General features: G+C 43.9%; 1 protein-coding gene across 6 annotated transcripts in view; it reads right to left on the bottom strand.

Annotated features, from left to right (window-relative positions):
* The window catches only part of LOC138451751 (putative methyltransferase DDB_G0268948), a 336,692-nt gene that overhangs the window by 293,636 nt on the left and 29,013 nt on the right, over positions 1-14,043 (bottom strand). The window contains exon 2 of one of the 6 annotated variants that reach the window (XM_069604930.1): positions 6,586-7,060. The exons of the other annotated variants lie outside the window; for them this stretch is intronic. The gene's annotated coding sequence lies outside the window, so the exon portion shown is untranslated. The remainder of the gene's footprint in view (positions 1-6,585; positions 7,061-14,043) is intronic. 6 annotated transcript variants of the gene reach the window in all.

Genomic DNA, 14,043 nt, shown 5'->3' on the forward strand with positions numbered 1-14,043 from the left:
AGAACAGTATCGAAATCTTCGATACAATCAAAGTGGTCACTACTGATGAAAAAAAATTGTCTAAAATAGCTCCTCCACAGGGACCCTTTAAAGTACAACTTTCATTTGAGTTCCCCTTTAGGTTACCTTTACCATTGACCATCATCAGCCCCCACTCCTCCACAGATTTTAGCCAATGTCTACCTTGTTGACTAGAGGGCTTGGCGAATCCATTACCAACTCTAATATTTTCAGTTTGTACTGGAGGCAGTAATTCAATGCCGTGAGCATCAACGTCCCCTCCGATAAAGATCATAGATGCACCAGCCTCCATACGTTATTCGGCCATAGCAAAACGGATTCTATTATGGATTTCAGCACCAAGAGCGCCCCCCTGTGATACACACACATTGTATATAAGCAATTTCATTCCTTTGAGCTGTACGTAAACCTCTACTACATTGGGGCTACTTTCCTACATTGTGACTACTTTCTTTCATATCCATTCTACTAGCAGAAAATTCCTTACTTAGGCCAATAATCAGCCCACTCTCCTTGGGCCCCTTTACAGCCAGCTGCTTATATAGTGCATAACCATCTATCAGCGTTTAGTGACGTTGCCAAGTCTCTTGCAGGATTAAAATATCATGGCCATACAGAATAATTTGTCGGCAGCGGGCCCGTTGTTCATCTCCACTCCTCCAGAGCTACCTTTATAGACTCCATTATTTTTTCAATCATTGCCTTTCTGCCTTTGTGCTCATTACTAGCGGTTCTGTCTCTGGTGTCTCTCATTTCTGCCCGATCTTTACCATGTGTGTCTCTCAAACCAGAAGGTTCATCTACCCTCTTTACATTACCACTGAAGTCTTGGATGTGATTGGGGCGGATTTATTTTTAATGACCTCAAAACATACCCCATTTTATACAATCGCAACGTGTGTTGTTATACGAGCTCTACTGTATTGTGTATCCTCCTCCAACAGATCAACATAGTCCAAGTCCCTGGACTTGGATAACCCAGAGTTGTGGAATTAGCATCATGACTTTCAGCACAACCGTCCTGTTAAGCCAGGTCTCCACAGCACTGGGGGAACTGATTATGCATCACAAAGACTTTGCTACCAGAGGTATCAGCCTTGTTTTGGTTCAAATCTGGTTTAGATGTCAGCGGTATGTTATTTGTGTCGCTTCCAATTACCCCCGCCAAAGGAGTTGGTAAGGAGATGGTAAATTAATACAGGTGCCAAAAATGAAGCCACAGGTGATCCCAATCCACTCCAGAGGGCTACATAAGGCACTTGCCTTCCCCAAACACAGTTACCAACACCATGATGCCACTAGCCATTGCGAGATGGGACATGTAGCTGCTCATACTGCGCCTAGAAGTACAAAGGCAGGACAACCAGCCCAGGGCACAGGGAGTAGAGGGGAGGAGGAGGAAAGGCCAAGCAAGGCGTGCACCAATCCCCAGGGTCAGGCCCTCACCCTGGACACTCACTGGCAGCCAGTTGGTCACCCTGTACCGCCTCAACAGGGAGAACATAAGTGACCTGCTCACCACACTCCAGGGCAACATATATTAACATATAGTGGCAGCCATTTTTTAAGTAAAAATGGCTGCCAAATTCACCACACAATACAAATGCAGGCAGAGTGCAAAAGGCGTGTGGTTTTCGGTGGGAATGGGTGTAAAATCATGTAGATTTGACTTAGACATGAGCATCAAATGGGTGGGACACAGCCAAACAACACAAATCCATCCTCCCATGTCATCTGCATTGAAAAGCATTAGAGATCCTCATTCTACGCCCCTATTGGAAGCTCTTATGTTAAAGTTCTTATTTTAATGACAATAGTTTTGGCTTAAAGGTAGCACTGTCAGCGCCACCTAACAGCCAAAACTAATACAAATGTGATGCAATACCCCAGATGAGGCATCAAGAAAGGCAAGGCATAAAATAACTGGTATCGCATCGCAATTCACTAGACAAGAATGATGAATTGCTTTTCATTTTATAAATCATGTCGCACTAATTGCGATGTAATTTCAGAGAAGACGAGCATGTTTGTACCAAGCTCCAGGACAGAACAGGGCCTATACAAAGGAAAGCATAGATCCAGGCTGCAGGCTGACCCCAAAGTTTACTTTTAATGAGCACTTTGGCTGATGGAAACTGCAGATAAGGGTGACTACGATGTGGGAGCGTGTCTGTCTTCCACTGTACATATTTGGAGAGAGTCAGGATGGTACTAAAAAAGTTAGCCCTTTCATTCTGATCTGTCATTGCTTCCACCTCTGTTCCCCAGCATTTTTCGATTTCATAATTTTTGTGCTCACTTTTGCACCCTTTATTGATGTGTACCTCAATTTCTTTCCCACATTTCTCTCACGTATCCACTGGCCCTATAACTTTCTCTCTTGCCCATCTCTCCTCATCTCTTCTGAGAGGCTCTTCTTTCATCTATTTCTTTCTCACACATCTTGCTTCCTAGATCAATTGTCTCATTCCCCCTTCTTCGCTGAGCTCTATATTAAAAGCTAGGTGTGCAAATGTAGGGCTGAGGTCTGTGTGCATGTGAAAGTCTGCATTGCTCATGCAAAGCTGCGGTGCCATGGTATGTGTCGCTGGGGGCATTGTAAATGTTACCAGATTTGGACACCATCTTCATTTAATGACCGCACCAAAAGCTAAGATTATGGACAACCCATCTATTACCAGGTTCTTTAGTCCGAACCAAGCATGCAAAGGGTATGCTTGTCTTTTTGAATTAATGCGCATGCCATGTGGTGGGAATTTTATATGCATGCTAGCATTCAACTTTCATGGCAAACGTGAACTTTGCTTTCCATTGAAAGTTGCCAGGTTTATAATTTGCGTGGCTGTGCAATACATGAAGCCTCCCCTAATTTGCTATGTATTGACATCAATGGGAGCAGAAAATGAGCTCATATGTAGCCTTAGATGCTCACTGTGATAATGATAAGTTACATTACAAAAGGTTTTGATAATTAAGCCAAGAGACAAATAACTTTGCAGATTACCAAGTGGCATTATTATATATGAAGCAGTACCTTGAATGAGCTTTTTTGTGTAGCATACACACGTCAACTGAATGGCTTGTGGGAACTTCTAATTTTGGCAGATAACACACAGTGAGATCAAATGATTTGCCAAGGATCATACATTTTAGTTAATTGTGAAGCCGAGATTTGAGACCAGTCTGCAACATAAGGCCCTTAACCAAATATCTTCCCAGCTTTAGTTGGTAGAAATTATTATTTGTTTTTAAAGAACACTGGTTTTGTAGAGATGTTCTGAAACCTCCCAAAAAATCAACCACCCAAGCTGAAAAATATATAAATCTATGTTGAGAACACACACTATGGTCGTAGCTTTATTTACAAATTCTTGAAACGCAAAGTAATGTGAAGCTAAAAAACATCCTACGAGTTTTGGAAATGCATGTTTAAGACTTATACACACATACAAGGTATTGTATGATAAGGTCCCCTTCTTGTAGTCATTCTTTGACAGAAGCTTGTACTACATATCATGTGAAGGGAAAGTGAACACTTGTCAGAAACAATGGTTCATCAATGAACCACCACTAATAAGGAGCTTGCCATTTAACCATTTAAAGGCTCTGCCAATAGGAGGGGGGGGGTTGTGTGTGTGTGTGTGTATATGTGGAATTTGTAAGGATAGCAGTCTTGACTAATCAATTTTGCAAGACTAATGTATGCCTTGAACGGTTTGAAGAAACTGCAGGTTAGGCATTAAGAAGTGAATATGATACACTAGTTGAGCTCTCCTAAAAGTACAGCTGAGGCTGCATGAATGCTACCCAATACATGAGGAGCGGACCATAACTGTTCACAATACTGCACTTCAGGCCTTCTGAAAAGAGCAGTGCTCCCTTTTATAGGAACTCGTTTCAAGCATTTCTGTACAGCGTTTGTAGGATAAACTGAACAGAACCAGACGATGGTTTTCGGTTGAAAAATAATATATATTTGACTTAGACATGAGCCTCAAATGGGTGGAAAACATATCCAAATAACAGAAATCCATCCTCATATGTCATCTGCATTAAAAAGTATTAGAGATCCTCATTCTACGCCCCTATTGAAGCTCTTATGTTAAAGTTCTTATTTTAATGACAATAGTTTTGGCTTAAAGGTAGCGCTTTCAGCGCCACCTAATAGCCAGAACGAATACAAATGTGGGTTAGCATTGGGCGTAATATCCCAGATGAGGCGTCAAGAACGGTTCGAAGAAACTGCAAGTGAGGTATTCAGAAGTAGAACATGATACACTAGTTGAGATCTCCTAAAGTGAAGATGAGGCTGCAAGAAAGTACCCAATACATGAGAGGCTGACCATAACTGTTCACAATACTGCACTTGAGGCCTTCTGAAAAGAGCAGTGCCCTTTCATAGGAACTCACTTCAAGCATTTCTGTTCACTGTTTGCAGGATAAACTGAACACAATACACAAGGTGTTGCATTCTAAACACGGCAGCTACTTGCTTTCAGAATCAGACATGGATGCAGGTTCTGCCTCTAGGCACAAACTGAATTTTTCAGGCGAATCCTCCCGCACTCTGCTGAATGTGTGAGTGAATCTGCACCATCCTAGAGTATGGGCAAGGCCCAAGTGATGTCTCAGATTATGGTCACTTCTGTGTGAGGCCCATGCTGAAATTAGGATCACCTCCACCAAACCATAAGCACATATGCCACAAATAAACCCACCCACAATATACCAGAAACGGGTGGACGCTCAAACACACACATGCATTCACATGTTATGAAACTCACAAATATTCTGATAATTGCCTTTTCCCACTGTTTTCATATGCTACCATGTTAAAGTGACGGCCTTGGCGTTAAATTAATGAAACACTGTTCACCTTCTTGAAAACCTGTTGATATTATGGACCTCAAAAGACACTGTTGTATCTAATGCCAAGTTGAAAATAGAATGTGAACATCCAAAAGGCTTTTCTGTATTAACCAGACGTCCCCTCAGTGTCCCCCAATGACAACCGCCTGTACCCAGGTGTTTCCAGGCACGACAATGCAAGGGGGAAGAGAAAGAGGAAACAAGACAAACAAAATGCAGGAGGAAAGTGGGGAGATTGTTCTTTTATATTATACGTACTCAGCAGACACCTACTACACCTTGCGTGTCCAGCAAATCCCTTCTCTCTTAACCTGCTTTATACATGGCCAACCTTACCACTAATTCCCAGTTCTTCACTTGTACCGTGACCGACTTGCAAAATTATCTTTTCTCCTCTTTAGGATATCCTTGAACCTGTATTTAGCAGGTAAGACAATACGTTATCCAACAAAGTCACATAATAAAACATCCTTCCCATCACCCATTTCAGTCTGTGCACTACCTCCGACCATATTATGTCCGTGCCGGGCAATTCGTGAACCAAGGTGCGCAGAGCGACTTGCATCTGTGCCAACAAGTGGACCCTCCCCATGATGGCGAGGTCATTACCACCCAAATGTAGCACCAGAACTCGGGGTACCTGTCTCCGCTGCAGCTGCCTGTGCACTGCAGTCAACAAGAAATGCCACTTCATACCCTGTTTTTTACAAGTCCTAAATCAGAACTCAAAATCCATTGACGTGCCGCTTCCTCGGGCCAAGCTATAAACAAATGCCCCATAATCCATATTGCATCATCTGTTGATACAAAGCATAGTGTCATAAGGTGTCAAAAGGCAGAAATCAGCAAGTCAATCCTTCTTATGTTGAGATTTCCCTCTGTTCAGTGCCCAAAGTGGGGTCGGGCTTGCTCTGCAGCCTAACATACAGTTGAAAGCGGTTCAAAACCCATCTACCTAGATCTTTAATTGCCAGTGTGGGCATCCCTTGCATAAAGGCTGTGATGGCGGCACCTATTGAAAAACTGTGGGAGGACCAGCCCCTGCCATGTACTCCCACGACTCCCAGTGTGGTCCACAACATTTTTCTAAATTGGTAGTTGGTCAGTGGTGCTCCACTAGCATGCAACAGGAGGGGGCCCAGCTGTTGGGGCCTGGTTGCCATTACGGCCTTCAGGAGCAAGACTGGACAGCTTTCACTGCGGGGGCCCCGTACAGAACAACCCACTTTCCTTCCCCCCCCCCCCCCCCCCGGTCCGTCTTATACTGTCTCAACTTGATCCTTCAGCACATTCTTAGAATGGGCGGCGCACAGGGTATAGCAACGTTGATGGGTGGTGTGTAGAAAGAATGGGGGGGGGGGGAGGGTGGATCATATCACTTCACCAAACTGGTTGGCTTAACAAAAGAGGTCATAACCCATGGGTGCCGTGACCGGGGGTGGGGTGGCGATTGGACAGCGATCTTGTCTCGCCGAGCACAGTCTGAAATCAAGCACCAATTTCAATTTGTTTTCCCATCTGACGAGCGCTCGGTGGACAAAGTTCAGGGTCTCACTGCCCTCAAACTGCAGGTGTACAACGTGTCCGGTTTAGGAGAGAAACGTTGCTTGTTGATTTGAACAAGCATATGCTCCCCACAAAAGGTTTCTGAGGAGATTATGTGTTACATGGACAGAGCCTTGTAGCACCAATTACCTGTGAATAGCTGCTCATGCCAGTGCTGCAACCTTCAGTGTCCATCCCTGTTCCTTTGCAACAGCGCAGCCTCCGAATAACACTTCAGGTGTGTGGGGGCGGGGGAGGGGGGTGGTCAGTTGGAAAACAGCAATATTTTGAAACCCAACACCAAAAGTGACCTATACCAGTTGCCACCAGAAGTCATCGAAGGGTCCCAAGGCTCTTATTTTCATCCACCAAGCATTTAAGGAGCCTTTAAGGAGACCACTGCAAGTTTCTTCTTCACAGGACTTCTACAGTCGAACAAATCGTCGACCAAAGGAGCGCACTGCGAAGAGCCAAACTGCTGTCATTCCGAAAGACTTTGGTTGCTTTTTATTCTTGGACTCATCATCCCAGTGGCTCCTTCTTCCAAAGGGAGTCCATCCTCGGAGGGAATTGTCGAGTAAAGCCGAGAAACCCTGCCACTTCACTTGCTAAGGCACCAAAGGTACTACAACAAGGAAAAGAAAGCACAAGATTATTGAACAATATTGGACTGGGCTGCAAAAGACAACATAAGTTACTCCCTAACTTTTCTATTACAGGTTTCCCAGGTGGGGGGATTCTCACTCAGAATTACGCGTCTGATCTAAAGAAAGCATTCTGCCACTGTTAATAACGAGCCTGCCTTTCTTTCCTATTCAATGCTGGTTACACCTCACTTAAGAATGTACCTGCCACTTAAAATTGTCTGCAGTTAGTACAGTTCTTACTGAATTTAAGTAGTGTGGTACCACATAGTGTATATATTTACCACTCTGAATAAAAATTCCATGTACAAAGTGTTATTATTTATATGTATATACTGTTGGTAGAAGTAGCCAACCTTATTTTACATAAAGAAGCAGTCTCATCACCCCACATAATGTGTGGACATTCCTTTGTGGGCCCTTTGTGGAAACATTGTACATAAGAACCTGCCTACATCACCTCTTGAAAGCTTAAGCCTTGCTGATCGCCAATAACTACCCAATTGAGAGCCTTGCTGGGGTTGTTCTGTGCTTTCACCCTACCATATAGTGGGCAGAAGTAGAGATACCCCCTCGAGTCTTTACAAGTTGTTTGATACATTTTCCTAGGGGAGTTCACATTCATCTTCGTCCTAGTACTTCAATTAGGTACAGCCTTACAAAGGCACATAGGAACACTAGGTACAGTGTAAGGGTCACTGGGTTATGGAAGTGCGTAGAGTGAGGAGCGAGGGGTGTTACAAGAGTTGTGTGTAGTAATGGAATACCACTTTCTCCCGAAATGTCCTCCCTTGTCCCTAGAGGGGGTATCTCTTCCCAAGAGATCCTCCAGCCGAGTACCACCCCCAGGTGTGGGCGGGGGGGGGTTGGACTATTGGGTTGCGGCCTCGGCTCCCTGGCCACATGGGGTTCATCACATAGCCTTCCCCTTACGACGCTGGCTTTTCCATCGGAGTTGGAAAAGGGTATTCGACCTTGTGGGCTACCATCTTTCCTCTACCATAAAGGATCATTTAATCGAGGCTCTCCCCCTCCCCAGGTGTCATAAGTGAAGTATTCTGCCTTCTTATATGGGGTTTTACTAATGTTCTGAAACCGGGGAAATCCAGTGCCCTTTTCTGGTATTGCCTGAAGCTCTATTTGTGCTATACGGACCGCAGTGCCTATGAGAAATTGGATTGGTCATTTTGGGATTACTGCTGCTATTATCTCAACCTCCTTCCCAAAGGTGGGAACAGGGATTTGTGCAAAGGGATGTGTTTCAATATGGCCATGGATACAGCTAACTTGTTCACTTGTTATTCTCTTCGATTCCCTGGGGATTAACTCAGGTCCGATGGCACATCTCTTGCTCCCACTGTCCAGGTCAGCCCAAACCTTTTTGTGCTGGATAGTAGCAGGGATTCGATAAATAACTTCATTGAACCCTGCATAAAGCCATCTGATTTCATCCTTGCCTTCGTTATTTTTCTTGTTTTATTTTTCACTCTCCGGGTAAAATCTTTAAGGTGTTCTTCCCACTGACTTGCTTTTATATCCCCGGCCTGGGTATAGAGAATGTTTGCATATGACAGCCTGGGATGCGGTTCTTGAATCACCACTTCTTGTTTGGAATGTTGTACAGATGAAAGGGGAGCTAATGGTAAATGTAATGGGCAAGGCTTCGTATGGTGTCTGTATTCTCGACAGAAGTAGCACAGTTGACACTTCCTTTGTTGCTCTTATTCGTCTGCAGTACCCCTTGGGTCAGTATGGGGTTCCTTAGTTTTGAGAATTTCCAGTAACCCCATTTCCTCTAAAGACATGAGTATTTCAACGTTCTCTGGGCTAAGGTCATGCCTTTTTCCTAAAGTGTATCCCCTATGTCTCTGTGTTCCATAAAGGGACTAGTGCTGGGGTTCTGCAGAGAGCTGATATCTTTGCTACTTTGCGCCATATTTTTGGGACCTCAAGACTGCAAACTCAGTTTCCTCCACCTGAGGGCTGTTTTTCTTTTGGAGTACGGGTTTCCCCCTCTCTTTTTATGGGATCCCAGTTATTTTTTCTATTTCTGCCTCTATGTGGAGGTTATTCTGTTGGGCTGTTAGGGAAGAGAGAGACTCCAAACCCTCCTTGCTACTCTGTTGTGGAGAGGAATATAAAATTCCTGCCTTTAAATTATGAGTGGCAGTGGAGATTCTTGGTACACTGCTAGGGTCCAGCTGGGAAGTTTCTACTGGGGATGCCTGACGTGTACAGTAATTTCTCTGCACAAATATTTGGATGAACGTCTCAAATTCAGGGGGCGGCACTTTGCAATGGGACCCAATTCCTTCACGACACATACTGGTGCGTCAATGAGTGATAATGCTGTGGTGTAATACTAGTATCACCATTATTTATTCAACTGAAGTTATAGAGAATGGTTCCCTTACCCGAGAAGTCTGTTGACATTCCAATTCCTCCAATAATTTGGGTGTTTCAGAGATCGCAGAGTAGCAGATACCCTTCTCAGTTCTATTTGATTCTCCCTCTTCTTAACTTTTTACAGGAAGCTCTCTCAGATGGAATGCCACTGAGGCAGGGTATTTGACAGTGTTCAGGATTTTTCCCATTTTTTAGAGGGGACATTGTTCTGGGCCCAGGGGAGTTAATACGATCCCTTTTCCCCCCCAAGGGAATACATTTTTCTTGACCCATTCACTGATGGTTAGGTATCAGTTTGGTCTTCAATGTAGCACTAGTTAGAAACATTTCTGGTGTTTTTTGCCCAATAGACGTAACCTCTGTGGTGCTGTTGGTTTTCTCGTTTCACTGTCGTCATGGGGTTTCCCTGAAAATCTCATATCAAACATCCAACCAAGTCTCCCCTCTGAATCCTTATAGGTTTAAATGTGAAATTCAAATGAATTACTTAAGTTTCTGTCCCAATGCAGGAGGAGGAGTAGTACTCTAAGCCGGTTCATCCATCAAGGTTTTCCAGGCGGGTTTAGGTATGTAACTAAATCAATAGGAATACTGATCTGAAGGACTAGGGAGAGCATTCCCTTCTCTCTCCCATGGATCTAACAGTCACATGGACTCAGATCATAGCTATTTACCCAAACATCTCTCCTAACCGGAATAATGGAATTGGCAGTTAGGGGATCAAAAGTCCTAACCAAGTAATTGTATGGGGTCCCCAGTTTGTGTCAACTAGGTCAGATCCCACCTCTGACACCATGTGCAAGGCATTAAATAAGCAGTGTCGCATAGCAATTTGCTATGCAATTCTGTAGGTTTTCAAATTAAATCGACACTTGTGTAGCAAAGCTAGCTATTTAAGTTAACCTGTTCACTGAAAGCACAGCTCCCCTTGCACTTCTCGCTTACCCTCTGTCCACCCTCTTTTCTATGTTCACTGCAAGTTCAAAGGGGAGAGGGAGAGGGAGATAGGTAAGATATTTTCTTTTTCAAATAATTAAATACCAGAAGTAATCCAGGTGATACTTTTATTAAGCAAGCTATATCATGTCTGGCAAAGACCAGCATGTGTTAACTTACTTTTTTTATAAAGACTGTCCTGCAATTCCATTCCTAAATTGCATTACAATTTAGGTTATTATATCTAAATCTCAGTGTCAACTATATTGCAATGTGTTGGGAATGATGTATCACATTGACGAGTGAACACTTTTGAAAATGTACATTATTACATGGGCAAATGCTTTCGATGGCAAACCTAATTCTGTGACCTGGTTGCATACATCTGTGCACAATTCATGAGCTGATCCCTACTGCTTGACATTCTAGATTATCACCGTATTGCTTTATACCAGATACCCTGATAATGAGAGGGCAGCAAACATCAATATTTGACAGTTTGCCCGGTTCCCTGCCTGCTATGTCATCTACTCTGCTTAGTCTCCTACTTTCGTTCCTCTTGCATAATGAACACACAAAGCTTACTAGATGTTATCAATAGTTCCATCTCGTCTGTAAATCTACAGATTTACTGCAATACCATACACTGTAGTTAACCTCCAGAACCCACTTTGCTCTATGATTATGATGGCATTATATATTCGAACCTGCGGGAGAGAGTTGGTCAAACTGTTTTCAGAGCCTTTTTACCATATCTAGTGTGTCCATTCATGCAGCTAACCTTTTACATTTTACAGACACTCATTCAGGGTTCGCAAAGTCTACTCGCCCACTCACATAGTCGAGTAGATTTAATAAAGGGTGAGTACCATTTGGAGAGGACGTTTGACATTTTTATGTAACATTTACTTTGCTTGCAGTAAATGTCAAACAAAAGTTTCACTGTGCATGGCTGGCCGCTGGGTGGCAGCAGTATGCCAAACATAACGTGGGTTTGTGGTGATGTGCACCATTTTACAGAAAACACATACATTTATTGTCATCCGTTGCCATGGGTCAAGTGCATTTCTCTTAGGTCAAGTAGGTAAATTAAGTTACTTGACCTGCAGGACTAGCAGAATTTCAAAGAAAGTACAAGACCCGCCTCCTCTCACTAATGTCTTACTTCAGCTGTACACAAAAATGCTATATTGATGCACATTTTATGTATTGTGTACAAATAACTTCTTGTGACATTACAAATATTACTACAATATTGCTAATCAAATGGTTTATTTTGCTAATCAACAATATTTTAATTAGCAAATTTGAAAATCTATTTTTGAAAACTAATGTATGCCTTGATATTGTATTTGTTTATTTGTAACGCGCAAACCATCAGGCCCAGAGGCATCAGGGCGCAATTCAAGCAAAGATTTATGAATTTGTGCAGGGTTACATACAGAGCATATATACATATATATAAGAATAATACATAAGATAATAAACAAGCAATTCTATGTACATAAATTACAAAGCGGGTAAGACATGAGACATAGGCAAGCGTCTATGAATATATAGTGGAGTGTGGAAGGCAGGTGTTCAGGACGTGTCTTAGTGCTGGTTGAAGAGCCAAGATTTGGTTTTGGCCTTGAAAGTGTTGAAAGAGTCTTCAGATCTGATTGTAACAGGGAGGGTGTTCCATAGCTTGGAAGCTAAGAGAGGGAAGCTTGTGCCCCCCGCTCTTTGGTGTTTGAACCTCGGGATCGAAAGTCAGTAGGTCTGGGTGGTTCTAAGAGGTTGGGATGTCGAGTGGCAGGACAGCCGACTGCAGAGGTAGGGGGGGCCTTAATAGCCAAGCATGTGTGTGTGAGGGCAAGTGCTTTCAGTGAGATTCTCTGTTTCGCAGGTAACCACATTAGATTGGTTCTGGATTCAGAGATGTGACGGTTACGAGGGATGTTTAGGGCGGCTCTAATAGCGTTGTTTTGGGTTGTTTGAAGTTTATTCAGGTTCTCTTGGCTGCTTCCTAGGCAGAGGGCGCTGCAATAGTCCATTTTGGCCATGCTGAGGGTTCTAGCTACTGTGACAGTGTTGGAAGTGGTAAGAAACGGTCTGCAAGCTGCAATGAGTTTACATGTGTAAGCAGAGGCTGATCTGACTACATTTATTTGTCGAGATAAGGATAAGGTGGCGTCAAGGTAGAAACCTAAAGTTTTAGTGTCCTTCGAGACCTGGATGGTGTTGCCGTCAATGGCAGAGGACTTGTAGGCAGGCTCTAGTTTGCTAAGGCGTTGCGACGTGCCCAGGATGAGGAGCTCAGTATTGTCGTCATTTAGGCATAACTGGTGTTGGGCCATCCAGGCTTGGATGACCAGGTAGACGTTGTTAAGGTCCTTGGAGTCAGCTAGATAGTCACCTGTGATGGGAATAAATATCTGGGTGTCATCTGCATAGTTTGTGTAGGAGACACCCAGATAGTCAAGCACATCGAAGAGTGGTTTCGTGAAAATGTTATAGAGTGTAGGTGACACACAGGATCCCCGAGGAACGCCGCAGTGAATAGGAGATGGATCTGCGGACGGAGCAAAGATCCTCATGGATCTGTTACTCAGAGAGGATTTGATCCAGGCTGTGGCTGAGGTGGAGAAGTGGGCAGCAGAGTGGAGGTAACTGCATAGGATCTGGTGGTTGACCAGATCGAATGCCGCAGAAAGGTCGAGAAGAAGTAGCAAAGCTAATTTACCCATGTCCTTCAGTACCTCAATTTGGGTTTTTAAGTCTATCAAAGCCGTTTCGGTCCCATGTCCGGGTCGAAATCCAGATTGTCGTAGACCTAGTAGGTTGTTAGATTCCAGGTGGTCTTGGATCTGAAGGTATGCTGCGCGGTCCAAGATCTTGAGTAAAAATGGGACAGTAGTAATGGGTCTAAAGTTGGTGGGTATGTTGGGGTCTAGTGAAGGTTTTTTAAGCAATGGGATCACCCATGTGTCCTTAAGATTGTCAGGGACAATACCTGATTTAAAGGAAGAGTTTATGAAGGCCGTGATGAATGGGGCTAGATCGTGTGCAGAGTCCTTAATGATAAGGGCCGGGCAAGGGTCACCTTGGCAGTTAGATGGTTTCATTCTCAGGATGATGTTTTCTACCTCAGTGGTGGTGAGAAGGCAAAATGGTTTAATGTTAGCCGAGTCTAGAAGGGGGGTGGGGCCTAGCAAGGGAAGGTGGTTGGTTGTCAAGTTTCAGACTGTATTGCTCGTCTTTAATTTTGGATTTTAGCATAGAGATTTTATTCAATAAGCGTCATGATTCCTACCCCCGGGCATCCGGACCAGGTCCATCTGTCCCGGGAGCAGGCATCCAGATACTTGGGAAAGACCCAGCAGCCCCGGCTAGGGGCTATCTGGGTACAGTCCTGGCGCCTATAGAAGGGGGCAGTCCTGGCGCCATAGGCACCAGGCTCATTTGCTTTCACTTACCTCATGCAGACCATGCTGCTCAGCATTCAAGCTAATGTGAAGTCTGAAGGGGGACTACTTTATGTCAGGGACTATTTTCTTACTCGGGTGTGGTCTTGGGAACTTCTTACCTGGGACTACTTTGAAGGCTATTTAAACCACGCCCGAAGAGCAGCTCACGCTTC

The sequence above is a fragment of the Ambystoma mexicanum genome, chromosome 1p (genome assembly GCF_040938575.1).
Source record: "Ambystoma mexicanum isolate Mex_15411 chromosome 1p, UKY_AmexF1_1, whole genome shotgun sequence".
Classification (NCBI taxonomy): domain Eukaryota; kingdom Metazoa; phylum Chordata; class Amphibia; order Caudata; family Ambystomatidae; genus Ambystoma; species Ambystoma mexicanum.